General features: G+C 43.6%; 1 long non-coding RNA gene across 1 annotated transcript; it reads right to left on the reverse strand.

Moving 5' to 3' along the window:
* Window positions 1-13,941: 13,941 nt before the first annotated feature.
* On the reverse strand, window positions 13,942-18,571 carry LOC128775343 (uncharacterized). Its single transcript, XR_008420071.1, has 2 exons — window positions 18,474-18,571; window positions 13,942-14,167 (listed from the first exon to the last, which is right to left on the reverse strand). It is a non-coding gene; the product is annotated as an uncharacterized LOC128775343 (long non-coding RNA).
* Window positions 18,572-23,511: the final 4,940 nt, after the last annotated feature.

Raw genomic sequence — 23,511 nt, forward strand, 5'->3', positions numbered from 1 at the left:
GCGGTGAGGCGAGCCCGAGGGATGGGGGAGGAAAGAAAGACTTCAAAGAACGCGACCGCTGACCAGAAGGAAGTCTCTCCCCGCCCACCTTCGACCCTCTGAGGACCAGTATTTTAATTTCTTACCAAGCGTTTAAACAGCTCCCTTATTCCCTACATAGCCCATCTTTGCTTTTTCTGTCCCCAGAGACACACCCCAATCCCCCGCCCCCGAAAAAAATAAAGAGGAAATCTTATAATCAAGAGGAGTCGTTGCAATTCATGTCTGTTTCTGTGCTGAGAAAGGACATCTATTCTAAATTCTCATTACATGCACATCCTTTCCTTGCTTCCTGAAGCCCCTAGTCTGTTCTGTAGAAAGCTTCCAAGAGATCCAATCACAGTGAAAAAAAGATTTTCTAATGGTTAAAGAGGAACTGGTAAATTTAAGCTGGTTCCAGTCCCTAACGTGATGTTCTCCTCTTTTTGTAGCGGTGGGGTGGTGGTTTCTAAGGAGATGTCTCTTAGGAATGGATGACTAGTAGAACTGCCAACTGTCCCAGCTGTACAAGGGGAACTTGAGGCAGGAAATGACCTTATTTCCAGTTAGTGCAAGACGGTTGGTCCTTCTTTGGACTGCCCTCCCACACTGCAGCCCCAAGCTCCAGCTGCCCCCAGGGAACTTCATTAGCTCAGATAAAGACCTACAGCCTCTGGAAGGTGTCCTCCAGGCCCACAAAGATGTGCTAGGTCCCAAACAAGGTTTCTGGTCAAAGCCACGCTTCCGGGCCTCAGAGCGCGATTTCTGCTTTACAGAGAACATCTCCCACCCACCTTCTTCCCTAGCTGAAGTCTGCAGGGTCTGGCCAAGCAGGACAAACAGTTGCCTAGGGCAGCAAGCTGTTTAGTGATTGTTTATTATGGGAGTGACTGAGAGCTAGGGACAGACACTTCCCAGCTTCCCTCAGGCTGCAAAAAAACTCCAGCAGGGCGTGGACGAAGGGCATGGTTATAACAAGGCAGGGTGAAATGATCCAGTGGAAAATTTTAGACATTTGTTGTTTTAGATTTGTTTTAATAAAGGGGGGAAGGGGGCATGGGTGGGACATTACTGTACATCCCCAAAGCCTCTCCCTATTTCTGATGAGCTAGCTTTTCCAGATTTGATCTGTACCCCCTGCACAATTCGGAGAGGCCTGGGACAGAAATGAGGGTCCAGTCATCTTCCAAATATGATGACAACGATGCAGATAAATGCAGTGATTGAAACCACATGTGACCCTCGGTTCTCTCCAGCCTAGGGTTGGGAGCCTGAGAGCAGCCACCCAAGGCAGGGATCCTGTTGAGATCAGGATGCGGATTATCTGGGCCCTATGAGAAGTTGGCATGTGGGGATTTTAGCTCCTCTATATCCTACCAGTCGTCCTATGTGACCTTACGAGGAGCCAGCTACCATTCTTATTCTTTCGCATTCTCTTCCTGCTTTGGCACACGTTTCTAGTCTTGCCTAACCATTGCTGATCCCCTCATCCCATGTTCCAGGGTTACCCAGCCCCACTGTCTGTTTCACAGTGGCGTATGTTGTAAGAAATGTTCGGGTACTGAAAATTGAAGAAAACTTGGATTCAGATCCCACATCTGCCATTTACCAGTGCCTTGGGCATGTGGCCTAATCTCACTGAACCTCAGTTTCTCATTTAAAAAGTCAGAATAATTAACTTTTTTTTTTTTTGCCAGCCTCTTTGAATTTGTAAACTGTAAATTGTTCCACACATGTAACATTTTTTGCCTAAGTTCCACATTTCAAAATCCAACTGAACTCTAAAGTAGCCCCTGAAAATGGCATCATCATTAGATCTCCCTGTTTTATTTTCTCCCTAGCCCCTTTCATTAGCTGAAATCTTTTATTTGTTCATTTGTTTAGTGTCTGTGTTTCTTCACTGTAAGAGAAGCTGCCTGAGAGCAGGCGCCCTGTCTGTCTTACTCCTGAATCCCTAAAGGCTCGGGGTAATTCCTGGCACGTAGGTGCAGCTCAATCACCGATGTGAATGATGAATGAATTACTAAAATTCAACCTCACCACTTGAACATGCTTGAAAGGAAAGCCCACCCCGGCAGGACTAAGTCTCTTGTTCACAACAGAAATATTACTAACCAGGAGTATCTTAAGAGAGGGCAAATCCGTGCATCATAAATCCTCCAGCATTGTATGTCAGATGGTGTAACGCCTCTCTGGTCAAAGCCCTTAAGGCATCTCTGTCTCTGAATAAGAGCCTAAGCCCTCACAATGACCTGTAAGCTCCTTCAGGATCTTCTCTTTCATCTCCTCCCCAGATGCCTCTCACCTCATTTTCCTGCCAGTAACACTCCCCCCATCCCAATCTTCCCTTTCTTCTCCAGCCAGATTGGTTTCCTTGCTGTTTCTCATATGTACCCAACATGGTCCTGCCTCAAGGCCTTTGCACATCTTCACCTCTGCCAGTCTGCCCCCAGTATCACATGACACACTCCATCACTTCTTTTCAGTCTCTTTTCAAATGCCACTTTACTGTTTGAGGCCACCTCTGACCTCCCTAAGTAAAACAGCAATCCCTCCCTCATTTTCCGACCCTGTCACCCCACTTTATTTTTTTTTCCTTAATGGTAATCAACATCTACCATACTATATGTTGATTGTTAATTTATCATTTATCCGTTGTATCTAGAAGATGAGCTCCATGAGGCAAGGATGTGGTCTTTTCTCTTTCATATCCCCAGGACCTACAACAATGCTCATCACTAAGTATTTGTTGAAGTAACAAATTTGAACCCATTGTCTATAGAGCAAACAGAGAATGTTAAAGGCTAGAGTTCTATTACAAAACACACACACACACACACACACACACACACACACACACACACATCCCTACAGCTATCCCACTGTTCAAGTCTTGCTTAATTTCCTCTTCCAGGAATAATTCTTTCCCACAGGTGAAAACAGCATGGCACACATGAAACCCAGAAGATGGGGATTCTCATCTTGGTTCTGTCACTTACTCTATAACCTTGAATGAGTCCCTTCACTTCTCTAAGCTTTGGATTCTCATTGGTAAAATCAGGAGTAACTGTATGTTTGTATATATATATCATGCTCAGCTCAGTGGACCACTGTGAGAATCAAATGAGAACAAATGGATAATGTATGAGAAAGCTCTCTGCAGCCCACAATGCACATAGCAAATGCAAGGTCTGGTCATCACACTCTTGGACAGATATGGACACAAGTGCATGAGATCATGTTTCCATGCTGACAGCATTAAATACATGAAATATCACCTACCAAATACAACAATTTCCAGATGCTTTATAGACTCTGGAATGGTCATTGACTGTTGTAAGCAAACAGGAAAAGGGAAGAAGGAAAACTCACCAATGGACAAAAAGAAGATTTTTTAAATGTATAAAGCACCAAAGGCATAAATGCTTTTCAAGGGTCTATAATTATATTTGCCATAAGAGAAAATAATTGACTCCAAAATGGGAAAACAAACTAAAATACTGAATTTAACAAATATTTATATTCTGTAAAATGTAACTGTAAGGTTGAGGGGGTAAGGCAATCCAATCTTCATATAGTTATATACTTTTTTTTTTTTTTAATTTGATGTGGGCACCAAAACATATCACGTTTTGGTGATGTGTGATGGGGTCTCTGACAGTAAGTATACCTGGAAGGCTGGAGCCCCTCCTGGGTACATGCTGACTGACTGGCTGCAGAAGACAGAAAAGACCAAAATGGCTGAAAAGAGTTGGGACATTGTGAAGGAGTGGAAAGATTCCCAACCAGGAACCAGGAGCCAGGAAACTCAGGGAAACCTGGAGCATATTGTTTCTGAATATCAGGCCTTGAGGGTTCCACCTGGAAAGCACAGAGTAGGACTTGGTGATACCTTTCCACCTGAAACAAACATGCCCTGTTTAGACCAAAGGGATGGAGAAGGGATGGACTGGGGAGGAAGGAAGTGGCAACCCGGCTGAAAAGGGAAGGAAAACTGAAGCGGAAGCGAGAGGCCCCATCAGGCCTCTAAGTCAGGGCAGCCAAGCAGGAAAACTGACCAAAGGCCAAACAAGGGCAATTCTCCCCCGGGTGTGTTAAATCCTGAACCAGCTGCTTTATATACGTGGTCTCTGTAATCTCACAAGGTTTCCAGGGCATGAGTACTATCCTTATTCTCTGTCACAAATGAGAAAACAAAAACTCAATCTTGGGAAGGGACTCCTGGCCCTCCCTCCCTCTCTCCCTCCCTCCCTCCCTCCCTCCCTTCCTTCCTTCCTTCCTTCCTTCCTTTCTTCCTCCCTTCCTCTCTTCCTCCCTCCCTTCCTTCCTTCACTGAACAAATATTTTTTGAGCATCTGTTCTGTATAAGGCATGTTGCCAGTCACAGGCAGAATTCTCTGTTGCAGGGGGCTGGCCTATGCACTGCAGGATGTTTAGCCACATCCTATCCTCTACCAAACAGGTGCCAATAGCAGTCCCAGCCCCACCTGGATCTCTGGTTGACACCAAAAACACCTCTAGACATGGCTAAATGCCCGTAGGAGGCAAAATCACCTAAACTAGTTAGATGACTTACCCAAGGTCAGGTGATTTTCAAGTGGAGAATTTAGAATTTGACATTCATCGTCTGACTCCATCCCTGGGCTCTGCCACAATACTGCAGCTCCCTGTAGAGAGTCTAATTTATCTCCTTTCTATAAGTCAGCCTGATTGAAAAAATCTCACAGACGTTAATTTAAGAAACTTTTATTATGAACTTATGTACATACAAGGCATGCTTCTAGATACTTGGGATCCAGCGTATAAAAAGTAGATAAGGTGTCTCCTCTCATTCTGAGGGGGGAGATAGTAAGAGAGCAAATAAATAAATAGGCCAGATAATTTCAAATAGTTCTAATTAAAGGATTACGGCATAGAGTAGGATGAAGTAGAGCAGGGAAACTCACTTTAAGTAGGTGGCTGGTGAAAGTCTCTCTGAGGAGCTAACATTTCAGCTGACATCTCGTTGATGAGGAAAGAGCCCTGGGAAGAGTGTACCAGGGAAAGTGTCTGGCTGGTACAAAGGTCTGGAGGCAGAAGTGCATTTGAAAAATTAGAGGTGGTTTTCAAACTTCAGCGGTCACCAGAATCACCAGATGGGTTGGTGAAAACATAGATGGATGGGGCCTGCCCCCAGAGTTTTCTGATCCAGTAGATCTGGGGGTATGACCCAAGAATGTGCCTTTCCAACAGCTTCCCAGGTGATGCTGATGCTGCAGATCCAGGGACCACACTTTGAGAACCACTGAGAGCATGAGCAGAAAGGCTACTGTTTTGGGAGTGTGCTGAGTGCAGGGAAGAGGGTCACGAGATAACATCAGAGAAGTTGCAGGAAATTGAGCATGCCCTGGCACCGCAGGTGGGTGAAGTGTTGGCATTTTATTTTCTGTGGGGTGGGTAGGCCTTGGAGACTTTAAGCAGGGGAGTAATAGGATGCGACTTCCGTTTTTCACAGCTCCCTCTAGCTGACAGTATGGCAAAAGTGGAAGCAGGAAGGCAAGTTGGTGTATCTAGTACATATTTTTGAAAGTCTTTATTCCTTAGCATAACAACTATTGCAAACCAGGATAGCAAACCAGGAAGGGAAGGAGAACTTCAAGCCTTGTGTTCATGACCCAGAAATGATGACAATCAGAGTTGAGCCATAAGGTCTAGTCACTGGACATTCAGCCTGTGATTCCTAATTAGGCAAGATAGCTTGCCTTAGTATATATCAAAACTGCATGTTTAAATTGAGAATTCTTTTTATGAGAATAAAACTCCAGTGCTTGATATGATGTTCTCTCTATGATGTTCACATAGAATTGATACAGTCCAAGCCATATATATTTATATCTAACTGTGCCTGTTGTATGTGTTTAACAACTTGGAACTGGTATTCCCAGTGACAGGACATCGTCTTGTTGGTGAATGCTTTCTGAGGGACAAAGAGTGACCAAGATGTTGCCCTTATGGAAGTCTGGATGCCATCCTAGGAGTCTTATAAAAGTTTTACTGACCCCTGGTGGAAGACACAAACATTCTGCCCTGCTAGCTTGTCTTGGTAACTTCTGTTTTCTCCAAAGACTTTCATCCCTTTAGCAATGCATGGCCTTCTACAGACTCAAACCTCAGGCATAAAACAAGACATGGGAAGAAATGATCACAATAAATCTGGCTCTATGGTGTAATTTACTAGAGGAAGAAGTGGCTAAATTTGTGTGGGTCCCTATTAACGGGTGTAGATCTGTTTAATAGATGGGTGAGAGAGAGAAAATAAGAGATGGAAACATCAACTATGGAAGGTGATGAAATCAGGAAGTCACCCACTATTCGAGCCAATGTTTCCCATTAGACTGTAACACATTTTATTATGCAGTAGTCTGTCAATGCTCCCTTGACCCGCCCTTTTTTTCTTTTTATAACTTCTGATACCCAATAGAACCAAGTTTGCCTTATCTTCTGTCAGCAGAATTTTTTTAATCACCTGACCCTTCTAGGTTACTATGGAACAATAATTACTGATGCTCACAATGGTAACTGTGAGACCCCATAGGATCATAACTGCCAACTTGCTGGAGGGAAGTTATATCATGTCTAGTCCTATTTCAATGATTTAAGTGCACTTCATGATTGTCAAAAATTAAAGTTAGTGAACCATGTATAGTATATTTTATTTTCAGAGAGAGAGCGAGAGTATGCAAGTGGGGAAGGGGCAGAGGGAGAGGGAGAGAGAGAGAATCCCAAGCAGGCTCTGCAAACGTCAGTCACCCAGGCACCCCATGGGGTAACTTGTTATTAGCACAGTATATAAGATGGACTCTAGAGGTAGTTATTTGAATGGTGTGTTGTAGAGGGCGCCTAGGTGGCTTAGTTTGTTGAGCATCTGACTCTTGATTTCAGCTCGGGCCTAGATCTGACAGTCTGTGGGTTCAAGCCCTGTGTTAGGCTCTGCACTGACAGTGCAGAGCCTGCTTGAGATTCTCTCTCCCCCTCATTCTCTGTCCTTTCCCTAATTGCACTTGTGTGCGTTCTCTCTCTCTCTCTCTCTCTCTCTCTCTCTCTCAAACAAACAAACAAAAAAACATTGAATGCTCCCTTGGATGCTCCAAGCTTGTCTGATCAAATTTCTTCTATTCCTATGAACCCTAGATTCTTGAAGTCTTAAGGGGAAGTCTTCAGGTCAATTTCACAGAGACTAGCCTTTCTAAAGAAGTAAAAACGCACACATACGTCTACAAAATTCTGCATGTCTGGAGACTCATTCTGAGAACTTACAATCTAAACAAACAAAACCATTCCTCTAATTATAAACTGTGCCTAACTTTAGGTCCACCCTAGGACATCAACCTCCCAGTAATTCTAGCTCAATTTCTGTCTCCTTACACTTCTGTAGTCTTCATTTCCCAGAGACTGATCACATTGTGGAAGTGCAAATAGCTCGGGAACTATAAGAGAAAGTTATGAAGAAGGCTAGTATTTAAACATATTTTGGTACATTTATATGTAAATTTCAGTATAAGCTTTGTCTCTCTCAAAATCTGAATATTTAAGTGTCACAAAAGTAGACTAAAAATATACTTTCTGGCTTTAAGTAAGCCTTGAGAAGGGAATTGCCCACAGAACCATAATTCATGATTTCTCTAATTGTTCTCTCCTACTGGGGATTTTAGCCTGAGTTAGCCTACCTTAGCTGCTGGCCCAATAATTCCTTACCATGCGGGGAAAAAAATGCAGACTTTAGTCTTATTTAAGCCTGGAGAAGCCTGGTTCCTTTCTTGTTCTTTTAGGCCTGTGGGGACTTGTTGCTAATGGGAAACCCCAGTCAAAGACTTCTCCAGGCGCAATGCAGACAGGCCTCACTGCTTTGTAAAATGTCTCCTCCCCACTAGTTCTTGTCCTGACCCCACCCCTGACCACCTCTCCATCTAAGCTCACATCTGACCTGTTACCACCACCCCCCCCTCCCCGCTTGGCTTGTCTGATGTTGGAACTCTTTGCAACAGGAACTGCCGATTGCTATAAATTCCATGCTGCTTTGACAAGGAGAATGCTAATCCTTTCGCGTTTAAGAGCCCACCAGATCTGCTTTAGGGGGAGACCACTTACATCACCTGGAGGGCGTGGGACTCTACTGTAGTCCTGACCACATGAAGGAGCCCTGGATGGGGGGAAGGGGCCCCTGAGAATGAGCTCCCGCTTGGCCCACAGCCCAGTTCCGGTAATCGTGGATACTGCCTCCTGGCTGTGACCTGGAGAACCTTTCTGATATTTCCCTGTCTGGTCGGGTGTTACAGTGTCAGTCTTATAGCCGTCCAACTGTATACACTTCTATTTGTGCAGGATATTTACTTAATGAGCTGCATTCCGTTGGAGGCAGGGGAGTAGAGTTGTCGAACAAAAGAGCTTTGGAGCCTGACCACCTGGATCCAGTTACAGTTCTACCCCAGACTGGCTGTGACGTTAGGCAAGTTCATTAAGGGGTGTAAGCCTCAGTTTCCCCATCATCCCCCCAACACACATACACAATGATAATAACTACTTCAGATGTACATGAAATAATGTATATAAAACACTTAATCAGTGCCCAGCACCTAGGAGGAGGGACTTAGTAAATGTTAAATGGCATAAGAGCCTCCCCGCCCCATCCCTTACCACTTCCCCAGCAGCCCCTTAGAGTAAAAGTGACTCGGTTTCACATTCTGTTTTTTCAGCAGTTTTGTCTCCCAGAATTTGAATTAATGTCCTTCATGATTAAGATTGACATTTCAGCAAATCATGCTGAAGTGTTCCAGTGGCTGGGAAAGGACATGTTCATTCATTCATTTACCCACTCAATAAATATTTATTGAATGCCTACTATGTCCCAGGGAGGGCACTGGGCACTGGGCATGCACCATGTGAGGTAAATGGACCACATGCTAGCCCTTAGAGTAAAGTCTACTCAGGGAGAGGATGGTGAGCAGGAAAATAAACTAATTAAGTTAATGCCAAACTCTTGTGCTACTCAGGAAACAAACAGTGCCCTGACATGGAGGTGTTATTTAAACAGAGTACTCAGGAAAACTTCCTTGAGGAGGCATTTAAGCCCATACAGGAAGGACTTGCAAGGACTGAGGGGAGCAGAGGGAGGGAGTGGGAAGAGAAGCCTTCAGAGGGACAAAAGAGCAGATGCCAACATCTGAAGGTCAGATAAACTAAGCTGCCTGATCTAGGCATAGGAAACGGGACCAAGTGGCTGGCATTTTGTGAATAAGACACCCAGGTCCTGCATTCAAGCAGCTTCTGCCAAAGGAACCTGTTTGTGACGATAGGTTTGTTCGTTTTCCACATAACAAAGGAAGCTCAGAAAAACTGAGGCGAGGCACTGGGGGAGAATCCAGCCCATATCCTCTATTCTTTTCCAACCCTCCAACCACCCCACTTATTAAGCCTCTCCTTAATGCGCTCATCCTCGATAGAACTGACATTTCTGGGCTCCAGAAGTCAATCCCAGCATCTTTAAGCCATTATTGTGTGTATTCTTCTATATGCCTATCCCCCTTATAGGAGAATAGTCCCAGAAGAAGCGGACCATGTCTTATTATCTTTGTAACCAGCATCTGGAATTATGCCTGACCCTTTACATGTTTGTTGAATGAATGAATCTTCACTAAATTTATTGTACTCATTGTTGCCAGGCAATATGCTAAGTGCTTTAAGTATATTAACTCAACTAATCCTCTTTATATTACCTAAAGATATGTACTATTGTTAGCAATACCTCACAGAAGAAATGGAGGCACAGAGAGGTTACGTAACTCACATAGCTCTTAGAACTAGAAGGAGTTGAGCTAGGATTTGAACCCAGCCGGCCTGGGTGCCAAAGCCCCTCCCCACCCCCCTAGCTGTTAACTTAGTCACGGCAGAGCTTCTCAAACTACTAGGCATGAAAATCAACCGAAGAACATGTTAAAATACACATTTCAGGGCCCCCCTTACACAGATTTCTGATTCAGTACTTGTGTTAGGTTCTGTTGCTGCATAACAAATTAACCCAAAGTAGAGGCTTAAAACAGCAAATGTTTATTATCTCCTACCTTCTGTGAGTCAGTAATCCAGGCACAGGTGAGTTGGGTTCTCTGGCACTGAGTCTTTCACAAGGCTTCCATCAGGAGGTCAGAGGCCGCTGTCGTTTCAAGGCTTGACTAGGGAAGCTCCAATCCCACGCTCACTCACATGGCTGTTGGTGGACCTCAGGTTTTCACTGGCTGTTGACCTGAGACATCAGTTCTTTGCCACATGGGCCTCCCCAAAACGCTGTTCACAGCCTGACAGCAGGCTTCTCTCAAAGTGAATGAGAGACCGCATCCAGGACTATAGCCAAATCTTTTTGTAACCTCCTCTGGGAAGTGACATCCTATCACTTCTGCCTCGTCTTAGACATTGCCTACCACAGTAGTATGGTGGGGGACCCAAGAATTTGTATTTCTACCAAGCTCTCAAGAGATGGTGATGTAGCCAGTAGAGGACCACACTTTGAGTAGCACCAGTGTGCTACCCTGGGAGGGAGGAAGAGAGAGGCTGGGAGGGAGGGAGGAAATGGGCAAACCAATGAATACTTACCTATTTACCTAGGGCCCCTCTCCACCTTGGTCAGTCTCACTGTCACCTATACCCCCTAGGCCCTATGAAAAAGTGCCAAGAAGTTGACTGTGAACTTAGAAAAACCGATGTCCACAGTGTCACTCCTTGGATAAGGATAGCCTGAGCTGAAGTGGATTCATCCTGTTTTCCACCTCCTACAGTCCTATGTTAAGGGATGTAAAACATTCCCCGAAAGCCAAAAACCTTGCCTAGTGAGTTACAGTCTCACAGAGCAAAGAGGGATGATTTTTAGAGTTTCTCTTTCCTGCTCCCTGCGTTTAAAAAAATACAGTGCAAGGAGGACCCTTTAACTCCACTAGGGTCTTTAAGAGCCTGACCAAACAGTGATGGCCAAATCCAAGGAGACTTGCTCTTCCTACCCAAGTTAAACTGGGCTCTCCAGTCGGTCTTGCCCTGGAGTAACTTCTCTCACTTCCCAAACCAGGCCCCGTTTGGGCCGCCTGCTGCCAGGAAGAGGCAGGAGAAATCAGCTCCAGGAGCAGGGCCTCAGCTCCTGCAACTCCAGAAACTTCGTGCGAGGCACACTCCCCCTTCCCTGCCTGGATGGAAGTGGAGGGTGTGCTGGTGCCGAACAGCTGCTCAGGGTGCAGGGAAGCAAATGTTACTAAATATATGTTCTTGCTGTATACTGGCACGTCAAGAAAAATTATATCTCCTTGTTCTCCACTTGGGTGTTCTTTAAAAAAAATTCTTCACACAAGCACAGTGCACCTCTCAACTCCTGCCCCTGACTGAAGAATCCAATTGCAGTCTAATTTATTTTTCTCCCCACACCCTTAAAATAAATGCCCTCTTGTCACATTCTGACAGCTTCTGGTGCATTCTACCACTCCCACCACATCCACGGCTTGGTCTCAGAGTCTCTTAGCCTTTCAGGCTTGTTTTCAACACCAGTCTTTCTCAGGGAGGCACTCAGGGTAACGCGCTTGAGATTGCCAGGGAGGGAGTCTCTTTAAGATGCAAGCAAGTTACCCCCAAGTTAGTGCCTTCCGTCATTCCTGCCTAAACCATAAATCAATTTCCAGAACACTATAAAAATATTACATGTATTATATGCGTATGACATTTGTGTGTGTGCAGAAGTATGACCTTAAATCAGATCATTAACATTATGTTGTCTGGGATGTTTCTATCAGGAAACTAAGTTACTCTGTTCATTCCTTGCCCAAGATTCTGTAGTAATGCTGCTCCCACCTTATTTCAATTGCTGGTTTACACATCAGAAGCCTCAGAAGGCTGTTAACTTCATAAGAACGAGGATGATCTACTTTTCACCCATTTCCTGGACACCTAGCATGGCACCCTGACACCCTGTGAAGTGCTCCTTAAATTTGTGTTGGATGAATGAATGGAGTGAATCCCTAATTTTTTTATCTTTTTTTTTTTTTAATGTTTATTTATTTTTGAGACAGAGAGAGACAGAGCTGAACGGGGGAGGGTCAGAGAGAGAGGGAGACACAGAATCTGAAGCAGGCTCCAGGCTCCGAGCTGTCAGCACAGAGCCCGACGCGGGGCTTGAACCCACGGACCGTGAGATCATGACCTGAGCCGAAGTCGGACGCTTAACCGACTGAGCCACCCAGGCGCCCCGAGTGAATCCCTAATTTAATGTAATGCAAATTTACTAAGAGTTTCAGAAGAGAAAAGAATTTTTTAAAAGATTTCTAAGTAATCTCTACACCCAAAGTGGGGCTCAAACCCACAGCCCCGCGATCAAGAGTCTCACATTCCACATACTGAGAAAAGACAGTTTTTAAAGGGTTGGAAACAAATACCACCTGAAAATTAATTAGCCTGATAAATCATCTTTGAAATGACACAGGCTGATAGGGAATGGGATTTTCTTTACAGTAAGTTGATTTTCACTCATTTTAGAATCAGTAGGAGGTGGCACACATTTAGAATTACTATATTTCCGTAAGCCCATTCGCCTCATTCTCACTAGGTTTGCTACTAGCTAGGGCTTATTTTTAAGACTAAATCCTTCACCCAAGTGTTCAATTTATTTGGCTCTAAGGAGCGGTCATTAACTGTCCCAGAATGAGTGTGCCCACAGTAATGGAGTGGCCCCCTGGCCACCAAGTTCTGCATCCCAGCCATCTTCCTGGCCCTGCTCCAGGTCTCCTGAGGTGGCTGGGCTTGGAGGCGAGCTGCCAAGGTCCAAGGCTGTGTGCGCGTGTGTGCGTGTCTCCTCTGGCTTCGTGGCCAGTATCATCAATAAACTGCTTCCCACTTTAAACCTTTTAAAATAAAGGTTTCTCTTGTTGGACAAGAAAAGAGGAAATTTACTATGAAACTATACTGCCAGAGAAAACCAGTTTTACCCCTTAGAAGCTGGAATGATTTTTTCCTACAATAACTCTAAAGTCTGAGAGTGATTTGGCTCTTGATGGCCCCGTGGTCAAGAGAAGAGAGGGAGTCTTCTCCCTTTCCCCCACCCCACCTCCAACTACAGCTGTGCGTCTAGTCAACCACGTGAACACAACTTCACCGGTGGGAGGGATCTACATGTCTATACATTCCTCGTCCTCCTGCAGACACTCCTTTCCCTGTCTTACAAACAATAACTGATACATTTTTAAAAGTTTCTAATTTTGATTCTGAAATGATCATAAAGAGTAAACTTTAAAAAACAGATTGACAAAATACGATAGTAGTAGATACAGAATTACACTTTTCCATTCTCTGGCTAGTTTCTGATTCAAGTAACAGCACACTCAAACTCAAACGGGCTTACACAACTTACCTTATTGCTAGCTTCTCACTTAACAGGTGGTCTAGAAGTTGGCATTGGTCGGAGGAGAAGGTCAGCAATGCCAAGAAGAATCCAGGGGTTTTCCGGCTTCCCATTTTACCATTTATTTTTCTTTTTTTCCGAAAAATGTTTTTAAAGTAAACTCTACACTCCACACGGGGCTTAAACTCACAACCCCAAGATCAAAAGTCACATGTTCCACTGACTGAGCCAGCCAGGTACCCTCACCCCTGGCATTTTGCCATTTTTAACGTGTCAGTGAGATCTGCAACAATGATACAATATGTCTACCCCAGTTCCAGGCATTCTGTCTTCACATAACCCCAACCAAAAGCTGGAAGCAAGGGGAACCACAGCAGCTCTGGCTGTGTCACTCTCTTTCTTATTAAAGAGGAAACTTGTCCCAGAACATCCCACCCCACCCCAACATTCCCCTTACATCTCATTGACCAGAAACAAGTTACATGGTTACCAATCACCAGCAAAAGAGAATACAATAACCATGGTTGTCCGTATTCATCTGGGCTCTGCAGAGAAAAAGAACCCATAGAAGATATACGTGTATTTATATTTATATATACATGTTATATTTTTGCTTACAAAGAGATCTGTTATAAGGAATTGGCTTACGTGATTATCAAGGCTGGCAAGTCCCAAGATCTGCAGTCGGCAAGCTGGAGACTCAGGAGAGACGATGGTGTACATTCTAGTCACAGACCAAGTTTGATTCTGAAGACAAGAGAAGACAGTCACAGAGAATTTTCTTTTACTCTGCCTGTTCTAGTCAGGCCTCCAATCGACTGGATGAGGCTCACCCACAGTGGGAAGACCAATCTGTTCTACTAAGCCAACTGGTTCAAATGTTAATTTCATTTACAGACACTCCCAGTTGAGCCAAATATCTGGGCACGCCATGGCCCAGTCAAGTTGACACAACTTAAGCAGCACAGTGACTTAGACTGAGAATAGTCCAGCAGAGCCGAGCCTGCTTTCCCTAGCATGTTACTGCTCAATACCGAAACAAAATTTTGATTGTGTTAGCAGAGAAGAAAAATGGATAATGGATAGGCCACAGATAGTGTCTTCTGCAGTTATTTATGTGTTTACGGAAATTAAGGTTTTAAAAGCGGGTTAACAACAAACCCAAAAGAAATTTGGTTCATACCGCCATTTCCCTGGGGCATCAAAAAATGAGAATAAGTGGTATTTTGGGGGGATCATTTGGGTATGGACATGCTTGAGGTCTCTTGGGAGATCTACTAGTTTGGGGTCTAGTTGTTTTTCAGGGCTACAAGGTGTTTAGCTTTTTGAGTATACCCTATTCCATCCCATTTGTATACTGAAACTACAGTAAAGGTATTCCTTATTTATTTTTTTAAGAGGGGAGGAAGGGGAAGACAGAGAGGGAGAGAGAGAATCTTAAGTGTGTTCACAGTGGAGCCCCATGTGGAGCTTGATCTCAACACTGTGAGATTATGACCTGAGCCAAAAACAAGAGTCAGATGCTTAACCGCTTAACCAACTGAGCCACCCAGGCGCCCCGAGGTGTTTCTTTGAAAGCAATTTTAGTATTATCTGTGTATTTTCCCTTTGCCTTCACTTAGGAAAAGCTATTTTGCTAAGATAACCCGGACTCTGTGACAGGCCTAAGCATATAGCTGTATCAAGATCCATAGTCGTCACCTTTTCTATACCAGTAATCTCCTCCACAAATCTTCTTCCTAATTTTATTGCCTGTTTTCAAAATGGAGACTATAGGTGGAAGTTAGGAAGAGTCGAATTTCCAGATGACTGAGGAATAGTAGAAAGAAATGTGATTCTACAATTAACGTTGATTCATTTGCTTTGCTGGGGAACACTTCTCACGAAAGAATGACTTCATAATGCCATTGTGAGGAGAAAACGACCTAACAAGGGTAAAGCACTGTGTCCAGTAGTAAGCTTCCGATAAATGTTATGTATTATTATCCTGATGCTAAGAAAAATAACACTTGTTCAGAAAAATTTTATTTTTACCAGTCATGTTCTTGTAGAAAATTCAGAAAACGTAGATAAGCAAAGAAAGGATAAAAATAACCTGTAATTCCATTATCAAGTGATTATATATACATGCACTTCAAACATCTTTCCATTCACGTTTATACATTTTTGACTAAAGGTGAGACAATATTGAACAATGCTGCTTTGCAACTGAAAGCCTCTCTTACGATGCATTTCACACATTATTTCATATTGATATACAGTTTCGCTGCATGATTTTTTGTGTTCAGAGAGTTGCTCCACATTTTGCTCAGGCAATCCCCTATTGGACATTTAAGTTATGAAAATATTTCTACATAAAAAGGAATTGGATGGTGCAGAACTTCGCAATATTCAGTTTTTTATACTCCAGTAAGCGCTCCCCTTTACAGCATGTCCCTCGGTCCAGCAACTGAGGAACGCACGATCTTAGCGTGTTCTCTCAATTGCTTCCAAGCCCTTCTTTTGTGTATTACTAGAGGAGTGTCGAATTGCTCTTATCCTCAAGTAAGTTTCCAGAGCATTCAGAGGACTGGAAGACCTATTCCTTATGACTGTTCATGGCACCTCTGGAAGCACAGGCAGGGGAACCTGGCAAAGGACAACGCTGTTAGCAGTGCTTATTGAGAGTCTCTAGAACAATACTTCTAGAAACCTGGACAGAGTCCCCTGGGCGTGAAGTTACAAATGGCTAGTCCAAAGCCACAGTAATGCCTGCTGCATTCAACACCTCTGAGGAGCTACTTCCTGGAGCCATCTTAAATCCTCCCCTTCCCTTGCAACTACGGAAGCCAAATGTGGGTTTTAATCCGAGGAATTTCAGCAGATAGATTGACTTTGGTACATTTTCATTACCAAAACTATAGCACATGCTCGGGTGACTTCAGAATGTGACCACTTATTGATCAACAGATAGTTAGTGTGTATTTGGGGGTGAGAGAGGATACCCCTAGCACGTATCCCATTAATTAACCTGAGCCATACGAGTTATCTGAATAATTTCCACACTGACAAAAATTGGCATTTTCGTTACCTATTTATTACATTCTCTTTTTTATGTTTTTATTTTTCTAAGATTTCTTATGAGTGTGAAAATATGATTATACAAGTCAAGCACCTGGCTCGGTACCTCATGTATAAGGCACACAATACACGAGATCTCTTTCCTTTTCTGCTCTTATAAGGGGTTACAGCTTACAAAGCACTTTGATGCCCATCATTCATTTGGTCTTGTAAACCCTGACAGGGTGGCACATCTATGTCCATTCTATGTACGAGAAGGTATTTAAATCTAGCTGTGTTAATCCTACTTCCTGTTTCAGATTATGAATTATTTCAAGACAAATGCCTTCCCTATGTTTGTTTCTACCAGATAGTTCAACATGTCAGAGTTCAATAAATAATACATGGCAACAGTGAGAATTTTTTTTCTATTGAAATCCATCTTAAATGGGGGTTGTAGCTGTTTTTTGCCTCCAGAAGTTTTGCTGCTGATAGAAAGAGACAAAGTACCCTTTCTAATGTGAATTTATGGAATGATTGTCTGCCCATAAAAAATTATTCTCCAGCTTGGAGCAATTAAAGTGGTCTCTCTCCTCTCCAAATTAATGTAATTAATACTATAGTCTTGGTTGTTTATCATGTCTTGATAATATCACAAGGGAATGAAAATATTGGCTCTTTTATCCCTTTAAATAGCTGAGATGGAACTGTTCAGGCTCTAATGTTACAACAGCTGTTTCTCATGTCCCAGAATATAATTGGTTGGTACTGAGGTTACTAAATTGTAAGAAACTGACTTTGGCTTTATGCTTGCCTACTTTTGGTGGAAGGAAGGATGGGAAATGTTAGCTTTCTCTTGTAATGAAAAGGCAAAACCTTTTCCAATGAAATGGCAGCTTCCGGGTCTCATCTGTGTAATTTTCTTTACCAACCCACTGTCTCCTGGTTTGCTGCATGACACGGCTGGGAAAGCAAGACCATTCTAGCTAGCTTCCCTCCTAATTAGCTCTCAACCCAACACAGCTGGTCGAAATGTATCAGGGCTTTCCCACGAGGGCCTCTTTCTGGAAGTCATTGTAAAGTGGTCTGGTCTCCAATGGCAAATTTCAATAGGGGATTTGAGACCATAATTATCCCAAATCAGCTGTAGAAGGGAGGTTCTTTTATCTGAATATCTTTATGGCTTAGGGCAGTTGTTCTCAAAGTGTCATCCCTGGATCAGCACCAACAGCATCACCTAGGAACTGACTAGACATTCAGATTCTCAGGGCCACCCTGGAACTATTGAATCAGAAAGTCTGGAAGAGGCAGGAACTAGCAGTCTGTTTTAACAAGCTCTCCGCGTGATTCTGATGCATACTGCATTTTTCAGACCCACTGGTTTAGGGTCTCACCAGGTTTTCCTGGTTTGTGATGGCCGACTGCCAGCCTATCTACTGCCTACCGCCGTTAGTCTCTCACAAAATAGAGCGTATGGCACTTTTACATACGTGTAAAGTTCATAGTCCTTTACACCAGCCTCCTCAGAGCAAACTCACTCACTCATTGACACTCTCTTTTCCTCATTTGTTTCTGGAGTTGCAGGGCACAGCCGCAGTCTGTAATGTACAAACGAATCGTACGGCAATCTTGTTAAAATGCAGGTTCTGATTTAGCACGGCCAAAGTGGGGTTCCGACCCCCTGCCTTTCTAACAAGTTCCAAGGGGCTGCTGCTGGTCCAGAGATCACGCAGAGACTGGAGGAGGTGGCATCTAATTGTGAAACCAAGTAGGCACGGGAAAAACTACAAACCGTCCTAAAAACCTTTATCAGTACAAATGAGAAATCTAAGAAATAGAAGAGTTTATCAGGTCAGGACTTGAAGAGGCTTGGACGAGATCTGTCCATTGCAGAAATGTTCTTTATGTCTGCCTTCTTCCTCCCTGGGCTCCCTGAGACCCTCCCTCTCTCTTCCCTCCCTCCTCCCACACAACACCCCCCTCGCTTTCCTTCCGCCACTCCACCCCCACTCACACTTTGTTCACCTGCCTGCTCCTTTCAGACCGAAGCTGGGTTCTTTGTCAATCCTGGCACCAGTTCTCATGAACCGAAAAGCTAGAACCAGGGCCAACCCTTGCGCACGGATCTGGTGGGAAAACCAGAAGGTGGAATTTAAGGAGAAGACCTAACTTTACCACCTAGAGAAGCTTTTCCAGTTGCAAATCCAGTTGTTCACTACTGAGTTCTGATTTCCCTGGTGTTCTCCATCCAATGAGCTATATAGCTTCTCCATCGTTTCAATCTCTCCCTTTAGACGGGAAAGAAATTAAGTGTTATGTTGGATTTTTCCAGCAGCTTCCAGATTGGCAAATTTCCTTTAACCTTTGAGAATTACTTCCAAGTTTCCCTTTGAGGAAAGCTGGTGGTGTGCACAGCTGATCTCTTTACCCCCAGGTCTGGCTCCCCTAGCCTAGCTGCAGGTGTGTGAATTGGTGGAAGGGGCCACTTTGATATCTGCTGTGGAACAACAGCAAGAGAGCTTTAGAGACATGAAAAATAAAGCAAAGGGGTGATCTGTCAGCAAGGAAGAAAACCCAGGGCTTTGTTGTATGGGTAAATTCCTACTGGTTTCCTCCTGACTCTTTTTCCTCCACCATTTCTTCTTTGGTGGTTTTTCTTCCACCAGAATGTACATCCCTATAGTCTTATAATTGCCCTATAGTCTTCTTGACTTATGAGATTGGGAGAAGTATCAACTTAAATTTAGGAACAGAGGTTTTCGTTCTTTGCCGTGTTCTTATACTCTATAGGTTAACACAGTGTCACCCAACAAATATTAAGAATGCACATGAGCAGTGGTTGCACACGTATAGAAAGCACTTCTCTTGACCATAAAAGCTAACTTCTTTCTTCTCTTCCTGTGGAGGTAAGTTTAGAGGGGAAATGTAGGTATCAATATTAGGCAGAATGAGCCAACAAGAAGAGGTATGGGAAGGACATCTGCTTGGAATGCAGGAATCAGGGACAGAGCGATGGAGGAAAACTTGATTTGGAATGTAAAAAATAAGGACGGAGGTGGCATGGAGTAGTGATAAGAGAATGAGGCTTAGAGTATGTGTTCTGATCACCTGTTAGTGAGTGGCTGTAGTCAGTGGATATCCAAGTGAGTGCATAAAAGCACTGCATGGGTTAGGAAATAAGTGAAGGAAATAGAAACTACTCTAGGTATTTCAAGCAGAAGAGGATTTAAAATAGGGAAATAAGTGGTTACAAAATTGTGGGAAGGATGGCAGGGACTGAAAACAGAGGCCACCACTAGGCTTCCAGGCTTCTCCTGCAGTTACCACCCCATTTCAGGAAGCTAAAGGAAAACCACTTTCACCATTACCAGTGCTCCACAGTCCCAAATGTGGTTCCTAGACCAGCCTTCCTGGTCACCGCCAATGCTCCCATTTGATGAGACTGTGAATCAGCCAACACCAACACTGAAGATGAATGGTCCTCCTCCTTTCCACTGACCAATCTCATGAGAGTCCAACTCATTGGTAAACCCTAAATTGCATCTGGACCTAACAGCAAGGACAGACTGGGGAATGAAGTTTTCAGCTTTCTGGGCTGTAAGGTATGAGGAAAACTGGAGACAGAGGTGTGAAAATGGATGCTAACGATATATGGTATAAGTATCAAGTACAGTGCAGAGAAGCAAGAAACACTGGTCTGCATTAGAGGAATAAGTCATGTTGGGTGAAGTCAGCTCAAAGACTGATGTCAGGGTTTTGGCAAATAATAAATTAAAAAAAATATTTCCTTCAAGCTGAAGGGAAGTCCAATGACAGAAGGAAAGGACTGTCACAAGAAACTGGCAGAGAAGGAAACATAAGTGCATGCTTCTCCCATTCATCCAATGGAAACTAACAATAGCTTCCATTCTGTCTGGCTAGGGTAGAGAAGACACTATCACAGCTTGCTCATCCCCTGAAGCCGGACCCCCACGTCTTCCTCCTGCTTATCCACCAGAAGGCCGAGACCCCTTTACCATTAGCTCTCATTCAGACTCTATGAGCTGGGACCTTCCCCTTCCTGCTCAACCCCCTAGGGTGATAAGCACATTTTCCAGCAGCTCTGGAGTCAAGGCTGCTTACAGAGACTGTGCCAACTCAAACATGTCCAGCTGGAAGTCGCTGCCTCCCAGCCTTCCTTCCCTTTCCCCTCCTCCCCACTGAAACCACAGGGGCTTCTGAACCTTCTGACAAGTAGACATGAGATAAAGTAAGAGAAGCAAGTCCCACTTCCCAGGGAGGAGCACAGATCTAGCAGAAGGGTAGCAAGTCCTAGCCTTTTAAAAACGTGGACACTCTAGAAAGTGGCACAATTGAGGTAGAAGAATAAACAAGTGTAGTGGAAGAATAGCTAGCACACAGTAGAACACTCGAGCACAGCCAAAATGCTTTCACACTCCCACCTCAGCATACCCTCCACGAAATCCGGGAGTCTCTCTGTCTTACATATTGCTGTTTCCCTGTGCCTGGAACAGGATCGAGGGTGTAGCAGGCAATGCCTCACTGAGATGGAGGGCACTGTACCACGGAGAAGTCAGCACTCAGCATTCCCTGACATTCTGTAGCCTCTTTTGCAGTTCAGTTGGTCTGTATGATTATTAGTTCTGGCCAACAGGCTATGAGTGGAAATGACATGTGTCACCTCTAGGAAAGGGTAGTTAAAAGCTCTGAGCTTTCTCCACCTTTCTCTCCCTTCCCTGCAGGAACCTTGGAAACCATGTCTTGACTCAAAATACAGAACACTGGACCTCTGAGTCACTGGATGCCTCCCCTTGCCTCACCGATCTGCATCAGATTTTACATGAGTTTTGTTGGGCTACCTGAGATTTCAGGGTTTTTATGTTACGGCAGCATGACCTAGACTATCCTGACTGATAGATGCTGAACCATTCATACATTAATTCAGCAGACATGTATTGAGTTCTCCAGAGTGTTGGTCACAGGGGACAAGAGACTGGCATAAAAGATATGAAGCTATAGAAATTTTAAGAGGTTGACAATATTTTCCTGACTCAGGCTTAGGAAAGCCTTGGGATTTCTGTGGCTATTTGTATAATAGAACAGAAATACTTAGTAAATTGAGACTGCCATATGCTTAGAGAAGACTCAAAAATGAAAACATCCTTACATCTTACATGTCTTACATTTTGCAAAGGCTGTCATGTGCATGATCTTACTAGATTCTTCTTCATAAACCTATGAGGATGACAAGTTAGGTATTATTATTCCCATTACCATAGTGGAAAATGAAGTCTAGGCAGCAGAGAGCCTATGCAACAAGCTGCTTTCCAACAAACAGTCTGATGTTTAACTTTCCATGATGCAAAAATACAAGCACAGAAGCTGAGATGTAGGTTAAGAGGACACGAATGAGACAGGAAAGAACTCTAGTAGTTTTGGCATAAAGAGTAAGAATGTTAGCTCCAATTCAGTGAGTAACAGAAGCCATATGGATCTTAAATGGAATATCATCATACTTAATTTATCTTTGTGATTCCACCTGACTCCATGAAAATTACTAGGAGGTGAGCAAAGAAGAAAGACAATATCTGGGCATTCAAATCTAGACAACCACATCCAAGGAGAAGAATAAAGGAGGGCTAGGAAGAGTCATGGTCCTGAACATGGTCCTGGTCATCCATTATGACCGTTTCTGGCAAATTTCGGAAAAGAGCCTCTTGTTGGGACAGTTCTCAACGGTCTATGTTCTAGGATAACAACCTCAGCTCACTGTACCATGAAACAAGACCTTCTTAGGCTTAGCAGTGGGTAGCCACACAAATCTTGTAGCCTTAACTAAATATTTTCACTACATATCTGGAGACTGCAGAGACACATAAAAACACTGGCACTTAATTAGGAAAGTTTTTGCAAGTCAGCCCCAAAGAAAGACCATGCATCTCTCCTGGGTCTTTGAACCTCTTGTTGCCACTGCCAAAATTAACAAATGTTAGACGCAGACTCTGCTACTCGACAATGTATAAGTCACGAACTGAAATGATATTAACCTTTTAAGAATCCATCTCAGCATGAACTCTACATCCAAATCCTACTTTTATCTCTGTGTAGAGTCTACTTCTGCAACTTCCCTTATATTCTTCTATAAGTTCCCTCTTGCCTTATATCATCTAATATCTTTCAATGCTTCAAACCCTAAATCAAGTCTCTCTCATTCTGGAACCTTCCCCTGACCATCCCTACCCACTTCGGACTGTACATTTATCTATTCAATTCATATCTTTTGAGTGCTAACTTTATTGGGCAAACTGTGTTAGGCACTGGAGACACTATGGTAAGTTGGGCAGCTCAGATCTATGGGCTAAATTCCAGTGTTAACAGACCAGAGTATTTGTTTCCTGCTTTCTGCTTCTACAACAAATTCAAGCACTCTTACATTGGCCCTTAGAACACAATGCTGGCATGAATGCTTGGCTACCTTTGTACAAGTAAGCTCTTTGATGGTATGAACCATACATGTCTTGTACATTTCTGGTCCCTGCAGTGTCAGGCAAAAGTGGGCTGATTGAGGAACATCTATTGATATATACAAGTGACTAATATTATCCTGTGTCATATACTTTGTGGGGGTGCATAGAGAGAGGAGAGTGAGGGAACAGGAGGCATGTTTAGACTTGGTTTGCCTAGAGCACAGACACAGAGATTTGTTAGAATGATGAATAATCCATAGCAGGCATGGACTAGGACCTGTTTATTTCCAATCTGCTTTAAGAAGTTTGATATGGAACTTCTTCTGGTTGAATAACTCAGCTCATACTACTTGTTTTAGCTTACCAATAGATACTACACCAGGAAATTCATGACGCTGGGGAAAAAAAAACCAGTGAATTCCCTAAGGTGGACTTTGAGTTGTGTGTTTTGGGGGCATAGTCAAGGACCTGTGATTACCTGTACATATGATACTGGGAATCATTGGGGCTGGGTGAAACCAACAGATGCACAGTACCTATGAGTTCAAGTCCTCTTCCTTTTAGATAATGTGTTTTGCAGACTTC

This window comes from Panthera pardus, unplaced genomic scaffold (genome assembly GCF_024362965.1).
Source record: "Panthera pardus isolate Hobbes unplaced genomic scaffold, ASM2436296v1 HiC_scaffold_7, whole genome shotgun sequence".
In the NCBI taxonomy this organism is placed as follows: domain Eukaryota; kingdom Metazoa; phylum Chordata; class Mammalia; order Carnivora; family Felidae; genus Panthera; species Panthera pardus.